We start from the raw sequence: 18,689 nt of genomic DNA on the forward strand, positions 1-18,689 counted from the left end.
CACTTGGTATTGTCTGACTTTTTAAATGTTTGCCAATCTGGGATGCAAGAAATGATATTTCATTAGACTTTATGTTTATTTCCCTTAGTAATGAGATCAGACACTTCCTACTTATTTATGGGCTATTTATATTTCTTCTTCTATGAAATACCTGTTTATGTCTTTTCCCATTTTTCTGGTTTTGCTTGTTATTGATTCATATAAATTTATATAAGTTATATATTCTGGATATTAGGTCTTTGTCAGCAGTTTGTGTAAGGTATGTCTTCTCTCAGTTTTTGACTTCTTTTTATCATTTTCTTATGGTTATTTTTTGATTGACAGATATTTAAAAATATAATCTATTTAATAATATATCAATTTGGGGGCACCTGGGTGGCTCAGTCATTAAGCATTTGCCTTCGGCTCAGGTCATGGTCCCAGGGTCCTGGTATCAAGCCCCACATTGGGCTCCCTGCTCGGCGGGAAGCCTGCTTCTCCCTCTCCCACTTCCCCTGCTTGTGTTGTGTTCCCTCTCTCGCTGTGTCTCTCTCTGTCAAATAAATAAATAAAATCTTTAATTAAAAAAATAATATATCAGTTCTTCTGTATGGTTCGTGAAATCTGCATTTTGTTAGAGAAATGATTTTTTTCCTTATATTGTCTTCTAAAGTTACCATAGTTTTGCCTTTCAAAACTGGCTTTAAAATACCTGGCACTGGGGCGCCTGGGTGGTTCAGTCATTGGGCGTCTGCCTTCGGCTCAGGTCATGATCCCAGGGTCCTGGGATCGAGCCCCACATTGGGCTCCCTGCTCCACCGGAGGCCTGCTTCTCCCTCTCCCACTCCCTCTGCTTGTGTTCCCTCTCTTGCTGTGTCTCTCTCTGTCAAATAAATAAATAAAATCTTAAAAAAAAAAAAAATACCTGGCACTGAGTTCTGTGTATGTTTTGAGGCAGAGTCCATTTTAATTTTTTCCACATTAATTGAACCAATTGTATAACATTATTTATTGAAAAGCCCATCCTTTCCCTCACTGAACTGTAATGCTGACTCTGTCATACATCAAATTTTTATACATGCATTTTTTTCTCTAGTGATACCCCACTGTCTGAATTTTATAATTTCATAGTAAATTTTGGAATCTGGTTAGGCAACTATCCACCTCCTTCTCCATTTTTCTTATTTTTTAAATTTGTTTTATTCAGGAGTGTTTTGGATATTCTTGTCCATTTGTGCTTTTATGTGTATTTTGCAATTAATTTGTCATGTATCAAGAAAAAAAAAAGAAAAGAAAGACTAAAATTTTATTGATCCATAGATAAATTTGGGTGATTTGCCATCTTTTCTTGTACTAGATCTTCCAATCTATGAACATAATATATTTTTTGCATTATTTTCATTCATTTATGGCTTCTTTCAAAAAAGTTTTATGATTGTCTCCATAGAGGTCTTACTATTTCTGAGATTATTTGTAGATTCTGTTGGATTTTTTTATGCAATCATATCACATACAAATAATGAAAGTTTTATTTCTTCCTTCACAATCTTTAAAGATTTTACTTCTTCTTCTTTTTCTTCTTCTTTTTTTTTTTTTTTTGCCTTGCTTTACTCTTTAAGATTCCAATATTTGCGATAATCTCGTCTTTGGCTTTTTATCTTGCCTCAATCTTTCATAATTAGGTGTGTTTTTTCAGATTGTTTTGAAAATATCTTTTATGAGCTTAAGAAATCTGCTTCTATTTGTAGTTTGAAATTTTCTCATAAATGGATGCTAACCTTTATCAGTTTGATTCAATTACAGCTCTATCTAGATGATTGTGTGATTTTTTTCTTTTAATTTCTTAAAAGGATTTATCCTTTTGATTGGTATTTTCAAATAAGTTTTATTGAAGCATAATTTATATACAATAGAGCTTCCTCCTTTAAAGTATACAGTTCAGGGGTGCCTGGGTGGCTCAGTCGGTTAAGTATCCGACTCTTGATTTTGGCTCAGGTCATGATTTCAGGGTTGTGAGATCGAGCCCTACGCCCAGCTCTGCACTGGGCATGAAATTTAACTAGGATTCTCCTCTCTCTCTCTCTCTCTCTCCCTCTCCCTCTGCCTCTCTCCGCCTCCCCCTCCCTCTCTAAAAAAATAAAAATAAAGTATACAGTTCAGCTAGTTTTGGTAAATGTGTACAAACAACATGAAAAATACATTTTATTTTTCCCACACCCCAAACTGTTCCCTCATGTCCCTTTGCACTCTATACGCACCCTTACTGAGCTCCAGTAAAATCACTGATCTGCTTTGTTACTATAGTCTTTCCTTTACTTTGATTAGTGTTTGAGTGTTAAGCCAGCATTGCATTTCTGTTAACTTGGCCATGATATCTTTTATAAATAGGTTTATTATAATTGGCCAGTACTAGGCCTGCTTGTACTGTCCTTGCCTGGTTGGTATTACGATTATACAGTGCCCATAAAATGAGTTGGGAAAAGCTTCTTCTTTCTAAGGGAATAATTAATGCATTATTAGAATTATTTGTTCCTTAAATACTTTGCTAATTTTACTATAAAAGTATTTAATCCTAGAGATTTTTGAAGGAAGATTTAAAATTATTGATTCATGGGGCCCCTGGGTGGCACAGTCTGCCCAGGACCCTGAGATCAAGCCCTGTGTCTGACAGCGTGGCGTCTGCTTCTCCCTCTCCCTCTGCCTCTCCCACCACCGCCCTTTCCTGCCTCCCCCCCACTTGCACTCTTTCCCTCTCACATAAATAAATAAAATCTTTTAAAAATATTGATTCAGTTCCTTAAATAGTCTAGTTTATTTTTCTAGAAATTTCTTCTTTTCATTTAAATTTTCAAATTTGCTATGATCTAATAACTCCTTATTACTTTTTTTAAGATTTATTTTTAAAAAATTTTTTTATTTAAATTCAATTAGTTAAGGTATAGTACATCATTGTTTTTTTAATTTAATTTAATTTTATTAGGTTATGTTAGTCACCATACAGTACATCATTAGTTTTTTTTTTAATTTTTTATTGTTATGTTAATCCCCATACATTACATCATTAGTTTTAGATATAGTGTTCCATGATTCATTGTTTGTGCATAACACCCAGTGCCCCATGCAGAAGGTGCCCTCCTCAATACCCATCACCAGGCTAACCCATCCTCCCACCCCCCTCCCCTCTAGAACCCTCAGTTTGTTTTTCAGAGTCCATCGTTTCTCATGGTTCGTCTCCCCCTCCGATTTCCCCCCCTTCATTCTTCCCCTCCTGCTACATTCTTCTTCTTCTTTTTTTCTTTCTTAACATATATTGCATTATTTGTTTCAGAGGTACAGATCTGAGATTCAACAGTCTTGCACAATTCACAGCGCTTACCAGAACATATACCCTCCCCAGTGTCCATCACCCAGTCACCCCATCCCTCCCACCCCACCCCCCACTCCAGCAACCCTCAGTTTGTTTCCTGAGATTAAGAATTCCTTATATCAGTGAGGTCATATGATACATGTCTTTCTCTGTTTGACTTATTTCGCTCAGCATAATACAGTCCAGTTCCATCCACGTCGTTGCAAATGGCAAGATCTCATTCCTTTTGATGGCTGCATAATATTCCATTGTATATATATACCACCTATTCTTTATCCATTCATCTGTTGATGGACATCTTGGCTCTTTCCACAGTTTGGCTATTGTGGACATTGCTGCTATAAACATCGGGGTGCACGTACCCTTTCGGGTCCCTACTTTTGTATCTTTGGGGTAAATACCCAGGAGTGCAATTGCTGGATCATATGGTAGCTCTATTTTCAACTTTTTGAGGAACCTCCATACTGTTTTCCAGAGTGGCTGCACCAGCTTGCATTCCCACCAACAGTGTAGGAGGGTTCCCCTTTCTCCGCATCCCCGCCAACATCTGTCATTTCCTGACTTGTTAATTTTAGCCATTCTGACTGGTGTGAGGTGGTATCTCATTGAGGTTTTGATTTGGATTTCCCTGATGCCGAGTGATATTGAACACTTTTTCATGTGTCTGTTGGCCGTTTGGATGTCTTCTTTGGAAAAATGTCTGTTCATGTCTTCTGCCCATTTCTTGATTGGATTCTTTGTTCTTTGGGTGTTGAGTTTGATGAGTTCTTTATAGATTTTGGATACTAGCCCTTTATCTGATATGTCATTTGCAAATATCTTCTCCCATTCTGTCAGTTGTCTTTTGGTTTTGTTGACTGTTTCCTTTGCTTTGCAAAAGCTTTTTATCTTGATGAAGTCCCAATAGTTCATTTTTGCCCTTGCTTCCCTTGCCTTTGGCGATGTTTCTAGGAAGAAGTTGCTGCGGCTGAGGTCGAAGAGGTTGCTGCCTGTGTTCTCCTTTAGGATTTTGATGGACTCCTGTCTCACATTGAGGTCTTTCAACCATTTGGAGTCTATTTTTGTGTGTGGTGTAAGGAAATGGTCCAGTTTCATTCTTCTGCATGTGGCTGTCCAATTTTCCCAACACCATTTGTTGAAGAGACTGTCTTTTTTCCATTGGACATTCTTTCCTGCTTTGTCAAAGATGAGTTGACCATAGAGTTGAGGGTCCATTTCTGGGCTCTCTATTCTGTTCCATTGATCTATGTGTCTGTTTTTGTGCCAGTACCATACTGTCTTGATGATGACAGCTTTGTAGTAGAGCTGGAAGTCCGGAATTGTGATGCCGCCAGCTTTGCTTTTCTTTTTCAACATTCCTCTGGCTATGCGGGGTCTTTTCTGGTTCCATACAAATTTTAGGATTATTTGTTCCATTTCTTTGAAGAAAGTGGATGGTATTTTGATGGGGATTGCATTGAATGTGTAGATTGCTCTAGGTAGGATTGACATCTTCACAATATTTGTTCTTCCAATCCATGAGCATGGAACGTTTTTCCATTTCTTTGTGTCTTCCTCAATTTCTTTCATGAGTATTTTATAGTTTTCTGAGTACAGATCCTTTGCCTCTTTGGTTAGATTTATTCCTAGGTATCTTATGGTTTTGGGTGCAATTGTAAATGGGATCGACTCCTTAATTTCTCTTTCTTCTGACTTGTTGTTGGTGTATAGGAATGCCACTGACTTCTGTGCATTGATTTTATATCCTGCCACTTGACTGAATTCCTGTATGAGTTCTAGCAGTTTTGGGGTGGAGTCTTTGGGATTTTCCACATAAAGTATCATATCATCTGCAAAGAGTGAGAGTTTGACTTCTTCTTTGCCAATTTGGATACCTTTGATTTCTTTTTGTTGTCTGATTGCTGTGGCTAGGACTTCCAATACTATGTTGAATAGCAGTGGTGATAGTGGACATCCCTGCCGCATTCCTGACCTTAGGGGGAAAGCTCTCAGTTTTTCCCCATTGATAATGATATTCGCTGTAGGTTTTTCATAGATGGCTTTTATGATATTGAGGTATGTACCCTCTATGCCTATACTCTGAAGAGTTTTGATCAAGAAAGGATGCTGTACTTTGTCAAATGCTTTTTCTGCATCTATTGAGAGGATCATATGATTCTTGTTCTTTCTTTTGTTAATGTATTGTATCACGTTGATTGATTTGCGGATGTTGAACCAACCTTGCAGCCCAGGGATAAATCCCACTTGGTCGTGGTGAATAATCCTTTTAATGTACTGTTAGATCCTATTGGCTAGTATTTTGGTGAGAATTTTTGCATCCATGTTCATCAGGGATATTGGTCTGTAATTCTCCTTTTGGATGGGGTCTTTGTCTGGTTTTGGGATCAAGGTAATGCTGGCCTCATAAAATGAGTTTGGAAGTTTTCCTTCCATTTCTATTTTTTGGAACAGTTTCAGAAGAATAGGTATTAATTCTTCTTGAAATGTTTGGTAGAATTCCCCTGGGAAGCCATCTGGCCCTGGGCTTTTGTGTTTTGGGAGATTTTTGATGACTGCTTCTATTTCCTTAGTGGTTATAGGTCTGTTCAGGTTTTCTATTTCTTCCTGGTTCAGTTTTGGTAGTTGATACATCTCTAGGAATGCATCCATTACTTCCAGGTTATCTAATTTGCTGGCATAGAGTTGCTCATAATATGTTCTTATAATTGTTTGTATTTCTTTGGTGTTGGTTGTGATCTCTCCTCTTTCATTCATGATTTTGTTGATTTGGGTCATTTCTCTTTTCTTTTTGATAAGTCTGGCCAGGGGCTTATCAATCTTGTTAATTCTTTCAAAGAACCAGCTCCTAGTTTCGTTGATCTGTTCTACTGTTCTTTTGGTTTCTATTTCATTGATTTCTGCTCTGATCTTTATTATTTCTCTTCTCCTGCTGGGTTTAGGCTTTATTTGCTGTTCTTTCTCCAGCTCCTTTAGGTGTAGGGTTAGGTTGTGTACTTGAGACCTTTCTTGTTTCTTGAGAAAGGCTTGTATTGCTATATACTTTCCTCCTAGGACTGCCTTTGCTGTATCCCAAAGATTTTGAATAGTTGTGTTTTCATTTTCATTGGTTTCCATGAATTTTTTAAATTCTTCTTTAATTTCCTGGTTGACCCATTCATTCTTCAGTAGGATGCTCTTTAGCCTCCATGTATTTGAGTTCTTTCCGACTTTCCTCTTGTGATTGAGTTCTAGTTTCAAAGCATTGTGGTCTGAAAATATGCAGGGGATGATCCCAATCTTCTGGTACCAGCTGAGACCTGATTTATGACCTAGGATGTGATCGATTCTGGAGAATGTTCCATGGGCACTAGAGAAGAATGTGTATTCCGTTGCTTTGGGATGGAATGTTCTGAATATGTCTGTGAAGTCCATTTGGTCCAGTGTGTCATTTAAAGTCTTTATTTCCTTGTTGATCTTTTGCTTAGATGATCTGTCCATTTCAGTGAGGGGGGTGTTAAAGTCCCCCACTATTATTGTATTGTTGTCAATGTGTTTCTTTGCTTTTGTTATTAATTGCGTTATATAATTGGCTGCTCCCATGTTAGGGGCATAGATATTTACAATTGTTAGATCTTCTTGTTGGATAGACCCTTTAAGTATGATATAGTGTCCTTCCTCATCTCTTATTACAGTCTTTGGTTTAAAATGTAATTTGTCTGATATAAGGATTGCCACCCCAGCTTTCTTTTGGTGTCCATTAGCATGGTAAATGGTTTTCCACCCCCTCACTTTCAATCTGGGGGTGTCTTTGGGTCTAAAATGAGTCTCTTGCAGACAGCATATCGATGGGTCTTGTTTTTTAATCCAATCTGATAGCCTGTGTCTTTTGATTGGGGCATTTAGCCCATTTACATTCAGGGTAACTATTGAAAGATAGGAATTCAGTGCCATTGTATTGCCTGTAAAGTGACTGTTACTGTATATTGTTTGTGTTCCTTTCTGGTCTATGTTGCTTTTAGGCTCTCTCTTTGCTTAGAGGACCCCTTTCAAGATTTCTTGGAGGGCTGGTTTCGTGTTTGCAAATTCCTTTAGTTTTTGTTTTCCTGGAAGCTTTTTATCTCTCCTTCAATTTTCAATGACAGCCTAGCTGGATATAATATTCTTGGCTGCATATTTTTCTCATTTAGTGCTCTGAATATGTCCTGCCAGTCCTTTCTGGCCTGCCAGGTCTCTGTGGATAAGTCTGTTGCCAGTCTAATGTTTCTACCATTGTAGGTTACATATCTCTTCTCCCGAGCTGCTTTCAGGATTTTCTCTTTGTCTCTGAGACTCGTAAGTTTTACTATTAGATGTCGGGGTGTTGACCTATTTTTATTGATTTTGAGAGGGGTTCTCTGTGCTTCCTGGATTTTGATGCCTGTTTCCTTCCCCAAATTAGGGAAGTTCTCTGCTATAATTTGCTCCATTATACCTTCTGCCCCTCTCTCTCTTTCTTCTTCTTCTGGGATCCCAATTATTCTAATGTTGTTTCGTCTTATGGTATCGTTTATCTCTCGAATTCTGCCCTCGTGATCCAGTAGTTGTTTATCTCTCTTTTTCTCAGTTTCTTTATTTTCCATCATTTGGTCTTCTATCTCACTGATTCTTTCTTCTGCCTCATTTATCCTAGCAGTTAGCGCCCCCATATTTGATTGCACCTCATTAATAGCCTTTTTGATTTCGACTTGGTTAGATTTTAGTTCTTTTACTTCTCCAGAAAGGGTTTCTCTAATAACTTCCATGCTTTTTTCAAGCCCAGCTAGTATCTTTCAAGTGATGATTCTGAACTCTAGATCTGACATCGTACTAATGTCCGTATTGAGTAGGTCCCTGGCAGTCGGTACTACCTCTTGTTCTTTTTGTTGAGGTGATTTTTTCCGTCTTGTCATTTTGTGCAGAGGAGAATAGATTAATGAGAGAACAAAATGCTACCAGGGTAACAACGTCCCCAGAAAATATACTCTAAACAAATCAGAAAAGACCTGAAGCAGTGGGAAAAGAAAGGGAAAGAGAGAAAAAAGAAAAAGAAAAAAGAAAAAGATAAAGATAAAGATAAAAACAAACAAAAGCAGAACAAAACAAAACAAAACAAAAACAGAATGTGATCAAATATGATCAGGCTGGTTTATAGATCAGTGCCACACACTAGATTTTGGGTGTATTTTGGTCTGTTAAAAGAAAGTCCCTCCCAAAATTTTAAAGAAAGAAAAACTTATATATGTACAAAAATAAGGGTTGATATGATGAAGGGATGCAATATGACTGTAAAGATGGAAATTATAAAAAATTTTATAAAAGGATTTGATAAGTTGTTTGAAAAAAGAAAGAAGAGGATTAAAAAAAAAAAGAAAGAAAGAAAAAAGGGAGAGAATGTGATCAGGCAGGGGAGTAGAAAAAAACCATACACTAGAGATTTAGAGTATATTTTGATCTGTTAGAAGAAACTATCTCAAGATTTTAAAGAGAGAACAACTTATATATATATGCCAAAAATACGGGTAACTACTATGAAGGGATAGAATATGACTTTAAAAATGAAAAATAAAAAAAAATTTTTTTTAAAAAGGGTTGATAAGATGTTGGTTGAAAAAGGGAAAAAGAAAAATTCAAAAAAAAAGAAAAAAAGAAAAAAGAAAAAAAGACAGTTAAAAAAATAATTAACTTTGAAAGACTAAAGAATCATGGTAAAAAAGCCATGAATTCTGTGCAGTATTCCCCTAGCGCTGGAGTTCTGCCGTTCTCACTGATCGGTAAACTTGGTCTTGGCTGGCTGTTCTCGCTGATCTTCTGGGGGAGGGGCCTGTTGCCGTGGTTCCCAAATGTCTTTGCCGGAGGCGGAATTGCCCCGCCCTTGCCCGGTCCGGGCTAAGTAATCTGCTCGGGTTTGCTTTCGGGAGCTTTTGTTCCCTGCAAGCTTTCCGTACAGCTTTGGAGGCCGAGAGTGAAAATGGCGGCCTCCCAGTCTCCGCCCCGGAGGAGCCGAGAACTCGGGGTCCCGCTCCTCAGCGAGCCCCCAGAGAAAAGCAGTCAGTCACTCCCGTCTCCCCGGTCTCCGGCCGCACTCCGCGCTCACCCGGCCTGTGACCGCGCCTTTCTATCTGGCACCCGACCCCGGGTGGAGTCTCCAAATCCAGCAGATCCCCGCGGTGCGCTCCCGCACCTCTCCTCCCGGGGGAAGAAGGTGAGTCTCCCCGGATCTGCCGCTTGTTGGGTCCCTGCTGGAGGAGCAGTGGCCCGACTGTGCCGCGGATCACGGTTTATAGCGACCCCGAGCTGAGAGCCCGCGCCTGGGCTCCGTCTCTGCAGCCGGCTTCCCCGCTTCGATACCTGGGAGCTCTGCCACACTCAGGCACCCCCAGTCTTTCTGTGACCCCGAGGGTCCTGAGACCACACTGTCCCGCGAGGGTTCCACCCCCCACTTAGCCACCAGAGTGACGTCCCTCAGCGGAGCAGACTTCTCAAAGTTCCAATTTTGTGCTCCGCGGCTCTATCACTTGCCAGAAGCGGCCGACGGAGGCCCCTCCCCCGCCGTCTATCCTCCCGAATAACGCCTCAGATTCACTTCTCCGCACGTCCTACCTTCCAGAAAGTGGTCGCTTTTCTGTTCAGAGAGTTGTTGCTATTCTTTTCTTCGATCTCCTGTTGAGTTTGTAGGTGTTCAGAATGGTTTGATCCCTATCCAGCTGAATTCCTGAGAGGAGACGAAATCCAGGTCTCCTACTCCTCTGCCATCTTGCTCCGCCCCTCCATCATTAGTTTTTGATGTAGTGTTCCATGACATCGTTGGTTTTTGATATAACGTTCAATGGTTCATTAGTTGCCTATAACACCCAGTGCTCATCATATCTTGTGCCCTCTTTAATGCCCATCACCCAGTTACCCCATGCCCCCACCCACCTCCCTTTCTGCAACCCTCACTTTGTTTCCTGGAATCAAGAATCTCATATGGTTTGTCTCCCTCTCTGATTTCTTCCCATTCAGTTTTGCGCCCCCTACTGCTATTGTCCTCTACACTCTTCCTTATGTTCCACACATGAGTGAAACCATATGATAATTGTGTTTCTCTGACTGACTTATTTCACTTAGTATAATACAGTTCCATCCATGTCAATGTAAATGGTAGATATTCATCTTTTCTGATGGCTGAGTAGTATTCCACTGTATATGAACTATTGGGACTTCATCACAATAAAAAGCTTCTGCACAGCAAAAGACTTATTTTTTCTTTTAGAGCAATTCACAGCAAAATAGAGAAGGTACAGAAATTTTCTACTTATTTCCTCCTCCAACACATGCATAGCTTCCCATGTTATCAACATCCTGATCCAGAGTGATACACTGATGAACCTACGTTGACACATCATTATCACCCAAAGTCCATGGTTTACATTAGGATTCACTCTTGGTGCTGTACATTCTATGGATTTGGACAAATGCATAATGACATGTATCCACCATGATAGTATCATATAGAACAGTTTTACTGCCCTAAAAATCTTCTGTGTTGTGCCTATTCCTCTCTTCCATATGTCTGTCCCTGGTAACTACTGACCTTTTTACTGTCTTCATAGTTTTACCATTTCCAGAATGCCATATAGTTGGAATCATAGAGTATGTAGCCTTTTCAGATTGGCTTCTTTCACTCAGTAATAATATGCTTTTAAGGTTCTTCCATGCCTTTTCATGGCTTGCTTATTTTTTTTTTTAGCAATGAATAATATTCCATTGTCCAGATGTACCACAGTTTATTTTTCCATTCACCTACTATAAAACATCTTAGTTGCTTCCAAGTTTTGGAAATCATGAATAAACCTACTGTAAACATCCATGTGTAAGCTTTTATGTGTGGACATAAAATTTTGACTCCTTTGAGTAAATACCAAAGAACATGATTGCTGGATCATATGACAAGAGCATGTTTAGCCTTGTAAGTAACTGTCTTCCAAAATGGCTGTAGCATTTTTGCATTCCCAGCAGCAATGGATGAGAGTTTCTGTTGCTCTACATGTTCACCAGCATTTGGTGTTGTCAGTGTTCTGGGTTTTGGCCATCCTAATAGGTGTTGTAGTGCTATCTCATGGTTAATTTGCATTTCTCTGATGACATATGATGTGGAACATGTTTTCATATACTTCCTTGCCATATGTGTATCTTCTCTGCTGAGGTGTTATTTAAGTTCTTTGGCTCATTTTTAAATGGGTTGTTTATTTACTTATTGTTGGGTTTTAAGAGTTCTTTGTGTATTTTGAATAGTAGTTCTTTATCAGATGTATCTTTTGCAAATGTTTTCTTCTAGTCTGTGGATTGTCTTTTTATTCTCTTGACTATGTTTTTTTGCAGAGCAGAACTTTTTAATTTTAATGAAGTTTAGCTTATCAATTATTTCTTTCATGGATCATGACTTACTACCTTTCAAATTTCAATAGAATGTGAAGTTATGTTCCTCTTTCTATCCTCCCTTTCCCCAGATAATTTTTGGTATTTATTTTTAATTTAATTAAATTATGGTCAAAGACAATGTTTTGTATGACTGGTACACTTTTATCTATATTGAGACTTTGTTTACAGCCCACAATATGGTCTATCTTGGTTATTGTTTCCTGAACATTTGAAAGAATGTATTTTCTACTATTGTTGAGTGGAGTGTTCTATAAATGTCAAATAGAGTAAGTTAGTCGAGTGTTGTTCAAGTTTTCATATTATTACTGATACTCTATCTACTCACTCTATCAGTTAGTGAAAGAGAGCTATCCCCAATTATAATTGTGGATTTATCTATTTCTACTTGCAGTTTTGGTTAGTGTTATGATATATCTTTTTCCATTCATTTTCCTTTAACCAACGTATCTTTGTATTCACGTAAATAAGATACATGTATTGTATTGTATATAATACTATATGTTGAATGCAACATATATCTTGGATCTTGCCTTTTTAGCCAATCTGACAATCTTTGCTTTTTTTTTATTATTATGTTAAGTTAGCCACATCATTAGTTTTTGATGCAGTGTTCAATGATTCATTAGTTGCATATAACACCCAGTGCTCATCACAACATGCCCTCCTCAATACCCATCACCCTGTTACCCCCTCCCCCCACCCCCTTCCCCTTTGAAACCCTCAGCTTGTTTCCCATGGTCCATAGTCTCTCATGGTTCATCTTCCTCTCTGATTTCTCCCCCTTCAGATTTCCCTCCCTTCCCCTATGGTCCTCCGTGCTATTGCTTATGTTCCACATATGAGTGAAACCATATGATAATCGTCTTTCTCTGCTTGACTTACTTCACTTAGCATAATCCTCTCCAGTTCCATCCATGTCGATGCAAATGGTGGGAATTCATCCTTTCTGATGGCTGAATAATATTCCATTGTATATATGTACCACATCTTCTTTATCCATTCATTTGCTGAAGGGCATCTCGGCTCCTTCCACAGGTTGGCTATCATGGACATTGCTGTTATGAACATTGGGGTGCATGTGCCCCTTCTTTTCACTACATCTGTATCTTTGGGGTAAATACCTAGTAGTGCAATTGCTGGATCGTGAACAGACACTTCTCCAAAGAAGACATACGAATGGCTAACAGACACATGAAAAAATGCTCAACATCACTAGCCATCAGGGAAATACAAATCAAAACCACAATGAGATACTATTTTACACCAGTTAGAATGGCAAAAATTAACAAAACAAGAAACAACAAGTGTTGGCGAAGATGTGAGAAAGGGGAACCCTCTTACACTGTTGGTGGGAATACAAGCTGGTATAGCCACTCTGGAAAACAGTATGGAGGTTCCTCAATCTTTGCTTTTTAATCAGGGTATTGATACCATTTACATTCCATGTGGTTATTACTGTGGGTTAAGTTTAAATCTACCATTTTGCAATTTGATTTTTAATTTTCCTATTCTTTGTTCCCCCTTTCCTTGTTTTTGCCTCTTTTTGTGTTGAGTATTTTATTATTCTATTTCATCTGTTTTTGGTGGCTTATTAGTTATTGTTCTGCTTTTTTAGTAGTTGCTTTCAGGTTTGTAATATGCATTTCTAAGTCATCACAGTCTACCTTGTACTGATGTTATATTATGTTGTATACATTTAAGAACTCTATCATAGTAGACTTTTACTTCTCCACTCCCAGTAAGTGTGCTTTGGTTGTCATATATTTTACTTCTACTTATCTTATAAACCTTGTATGACTTTGCAGTTGTTTTTATTTAAAGAATGATATTTTAATGAGATTTGAATAATAAGAAAAGATATTGTATTGTATACTTATCCACATAGTTATAATCTGGTGCTCTTCATTCCTTTGTGTAAATCTCTATTTCCATACAGCATCATTGCCTTTTGCCTGAAAGTGCTGCTGTTGGATTATATTTATATTTGAAAAAGGCTTTATTTTCTTCATTTTAAAAAATATTTTTGTTAGGTATAGAATTCTGTTGACAATTTTTTATTTCATTACTTTAAAGATGTTCCACTGTCTTCTTGAATGCATTATTTCCAATGAAAATCTTTTAAGAATTTTTCTTTTCACTGATTTTATGAGTGATTTTATCATGACATGCCCTGGTGTGGTTTTCTTCATGTTTCTTTTGCTTGAGGTTCATTGAGATTCTTCGATCTGTGGGTTTATAGTTTTTTATTTATTTGGAGAAATTTTATTTCTTCAAAAATCCTCTCCATCCCTCTCCTTCAGAAACTTAAATTATGGGTATATTAGGCCATTTGCTGTGATCTCACACCCTACTGATGCTTTGTTTGTTGTTTTGTTTCTTTATTTTGTTTTGCTTGAAGTCATTTTTTTTCCTTCTTGTTTTACTTTATATATTATCTCTTGCTATGTTTTCAAGTTTACCTATGTTTTCTTTTACGATGTATAATCTTTTGATTGATTTTTTTTTTCTCATTATGGTTCACATTTTTCTTGTCTCTTTGCGTGCCTGGTAATTTTTTTATTGGATGCCAGACATAATAAATTTTACCTTTGTGGGTGCTGGATATTTTTGCATTCCTTTAAATATTCTTGATATTTTTTCTGGGATGTTGTTGAGATATTTGGAGGCAGTTGATCCTTTGGGGTCTTGATTTTAAGATTTGTTAGGGGGACAAGAGCACTATTTAGTCTAGTGTTAACTACCCCCCACTTCTGAATATCCTACCCAACACTAGATGAATTGTGATGTTTTCCTGCTGGGAGTGGCAGCAAGCACCACTTCCAGTCTTGTGTGGGTGCAAGGCACTGTCCCCTCTGAGTCTTTTGGGAGAGTCTTTCCTCAACTGTGAGTAGTTTTCACACATTACATGCACTGCTCGCTAGTCTGTTGAATACATGAGGGGAAACTTCTACCAATCTCTGGAGGAGTTCCTCTCTCTGTGTAGCCACCCTCTCTGGTATGCTGTCCAATAAACTCCAGCCACATTGGTCTTTCCAGATTTTTAGCCTTGACTCCCCAACTTGGGGGGGGGGGGTCTCCTGAGTTCTCCATCCCCATGCTATGGACAGAAATCTCTTGCAAGGCAGAAATCCTAGACCTCATCTGATCCCCACCCCATCCCCTCTCTCAGGGATTGCTGTCTTTTGTTGCTCAAATCCAATGTGTTGAAAGCCATTGTTTTGTATATTTTGTATATTTTTTCTGTTGTATTTGTTTGTGGTTGCATAGATCCTATTTCTGCTACTCCATTTTAGTTGAGAGTAGAAGTCCAATCCTCTGTTCTTTTTTTTTAAATGAACTTTTTGTTCAATCTCACCAGAGGTTTGTCAATTTTGTTAGTGTTTTCAAAGAACCCACGTTTGTCTTTTTCACATTTCCTTATGGCATAGTTGTTTATTCACACTTTTGTTATTTATGTGTTGGTTTTCCATGTTATCAAATTTTACTCATTTTCATTGTCTCCTGTTTGTTTGGACCAGTAGCTTTATGTCCATAAAGCATAAGCTGGAGAGACTCCCACCCATATTAGCCCCTGGGCAGAATGTTCACACAGCAGACAGGGGTATCCCATCTTGAGTAACTCAGGTGGTTTTTGTCTGGCGTTCAGGATAAGAAGGCTCTTCTACAAGCCTGGAGAAATTTCTTGAGCAATAAAGTTCAGTATCATAATGCTAATCAAGCATTATCATTCCTGCAGAAGTCAAGAAACATGAAAACTCCACATATTAACCTCTTTAATCTTCAAAGGGCCTACTCACTTGGCAAGGGACTGTGGGGTAGCAAGGTGTTTCTGGCAACGGGTCATGGTCAGTCACAGGGAAATGGAGTCCAGGGCTGGACCCAGCTTAGACTCAAGATTGGGAGCTGGTGCTTTTACAAATCCTCCAACACTTAAATGAATAAGACTAGATTCGTGGCAGAGCAGGAAATAAAATCAATACTGGGAGTAGAAAGGAAGTATTGGTCTATCGCTTTCTCTGTGATTTTCTAATAATTTCATTATACTTGCAGATCAGTGAAACACAGTAAAACACTCTAAGGAAAACATTTCTATTGTTTATGTTGGTACTGTGTGCATTTAGTACACTGTGTCTATGGTAATAGATGCTCACTTTGTATCAAGGAATGTGCTAAGTATTTTTTATATATTGTCCCACTGAAGACCTATAACAACCCCACAACATAGGCAAGGTCATCATCCTTATTTTATAGAGGAGGCAATTAATGCTTAAAGTAACTTCAGGATCAGTTCCCATGGACCCAGTAGAGCCAGGATTTGAACCAGGGAAGTTAGGATCCACTATGTCTGGATACACTGTACTCGCTGTGATTCACCACATGTGAATCACAGATGTAGATGTTGTCGGCTAGGGGGAGCGCCCTGTTTCCAGCCGTATTATTTGCAAGTAAACCTGCATCACCTTTGTAGTAGTGTTGTTGAGAGAAAAAATATATAAGCCAACAGAAAGCTAACAGCTTCTCTTATCACACTGTAAAATTATCTGTTCTCTCAATTAAAAGATATAAACTTAATCAATAATGGCATATGACATATATATGACCTATATATACATATATAGTATAGAAATATAATACAATACAAATACACTTATTGTACAGAAAAATAGTTGAGATAATGTGTATATATATACATATATCTCCATAGATTTTCAACTGTTTTGTCTCATAAATTTATCAGTGTCCAAACAATATTAAAGTTAATATTTACAAAGCCCAACAGCTTCTCTCTATATGTATGTACACACATACATGCACAGACACAAACACATACGTACATATATACAAATATGTTCCGATTCACTGGGAAGTGAAAGTCCTGTTCAATTTTGTGCTGATCTTGTCAGTGTATATGTACATGGCTGCTTTCAGTGGGGGAGACTTTCAATTCCAAAGAGGCTTCCTCCACACACCTTCTTTCTGTGTCTCCCAGAACAAAGCTAATTCTCTCTTTGAGTACACTGCTTGCATTTCTAAAGCAGATCTTTCATGCTCAGGGTACCCGCTGAGCACATGTCTCCTTTTCTAAAGTTAAGTAAGGTCCAGAAACTTTGTGTGGAGTTCCCATGGCTGCCTGAATGTGGGAGCTGCTCAGCAGATATGCTGATATGTGTCTGAATGTTTTATTCAACGTGAAGCCTCTTCTAGTCAATAAGAATCAATTTTTGCTCACTATCGACTCCTCTTTATTTGTTTGTTTTCTCAAGTTTTTATTTAAATTCTAGTTAGTTAACATATAGTATAGTATTGGTTTCAGGAGTAGAATTTAGTGATTCATCACTTACATATAACACCCAGTGCTCATCACAACAGGTGCCCTCCTTAATGCCCATCCCCCATCTAGCCCATCCCCTATCCATCTCCCTTGACTTCCTTGTGTTAATACATCTCAGTCTTTATAGAATGAGGGGTAAGTGTGAAAATTGGTGAGTTCAATCTCTATCTTTACTTTTGGCAAGTTTAAATTTATTTTCAGGCAATTTGGTTCAATATATGATTTTGCCCAGGGTGAGAGGCTAACAGAGTGAAAAGAATGTCATTTTTCAGTGGACAGAAATAGAGGTAAATCAATCTGGTGCCCACATGCTCTGTGAATATTGGCAGCCAGCCAGAGTTCAGGTCTCAATTAAACAGATTAGGCCAAAGAAAGCACAAATGCAAACCCAGGCAAATTACCAAAAATTGCTGTTATTCCAGCATTCCAACACACTGGATTTCTGAATATAAACTCTCCCCCCAAATATTATAGGTTAAGACTGGGATAGCAAATCCCCTGGCCAACTCCAAATCTATCTGCTTGACTTTTAGAGATGCAGGCCCCCATCTGAGGCTTATCTTCATGTACCAGGCAGGAGGGCCCCGGGGCCTGTGTGTGTGTGCGTGTGTGTGTGTGTGGGTGCAAGGCACTGTCCCCTCTGAGTCTTTGTATTTGAGCACACACACTGTACACTGCAGATTCATCACGTCAAAGGCGGCACTTGCTCTGCAGGCCTTGTTAGAATAACCACATCACACAGTGGTTTTTTTCTAAATAAACAGATGAGGAGAGCTGGCCGACAAGACCCTTATAGGATACTCCAGGCCAAATTCAGTCACCAGCCCCTGAATGCAGACAGGCAGCTTGGCTTGGGGGACAATATCATCCATCCTGTGCACGGACTCCATAATTGCCTCTCATTCCTGACTCTTGTGAAATAATGACCCTCTCCCCCCATGGTTTGCAGAACACATGGGGAGGAAATAGCTGATCTGAGCTAACTGGTCCAGGAATTCTAACCAGATGATAGAAAAATGTTTTGTCAAAGTTAGAGTTCTTTGAATTTTTAGAGCCCCATATAATCTAATAAACAGCCTTTTCAAGATAGAGTCCAATATGGGGCCAGCAAGACTATCTGCCATTATTCCAATAACATTTTGCCAATTCTTTTATTTCAACTTATCCAGAGAAGAATCCAAAATATAATATTCCTTCTTAGTCCTCCTCCGACATTCTTTTTGGCAAGAGTATAAAAGACCTTTCCCCCTTACGCAAAACAGAAAATGACACAATTGAAGAAAAAAAGTTTTGTAGAACTACACTGTGTTTGCAACTTTATTAAAGAAGCCAAAAAAAAAAAAAAGTAATTTTAAGAAGTCTGTTAAACCACCATTGCTTTACAAACGTGTTGGCTAGTTGTCTAGCTGAGTGATTAAGGGGCATCTTTGATTTGTTTTTATGTTGTTTGTTTTCAGCTTTTGTCCAACAACAAGCAGCCACTTCCATCTGGGAAGTCTGTAAAAGCACCAAGACTCCTCAGAGACCCACGCTTTTGGCCAAGACTTTGCCGGAGGAGGACGTTTTCCTGGTTGAAAACTCAGGACTTTACTC

The sequence above is a fragment of the Halichoerus grypus genome, chromosome 14, assembly GCF_964656455.1.
Source record: "Halichoerus grypus chromosome 14, mHalGry1.hap1.1, whole genome shotgun sequence".
Taxonomy (NCBI): Eukaryota; Metazoa; Chordata; class Mammalia; order Carnivora; family Phocidae; genus Halichoerus; species Halichoerus grypus.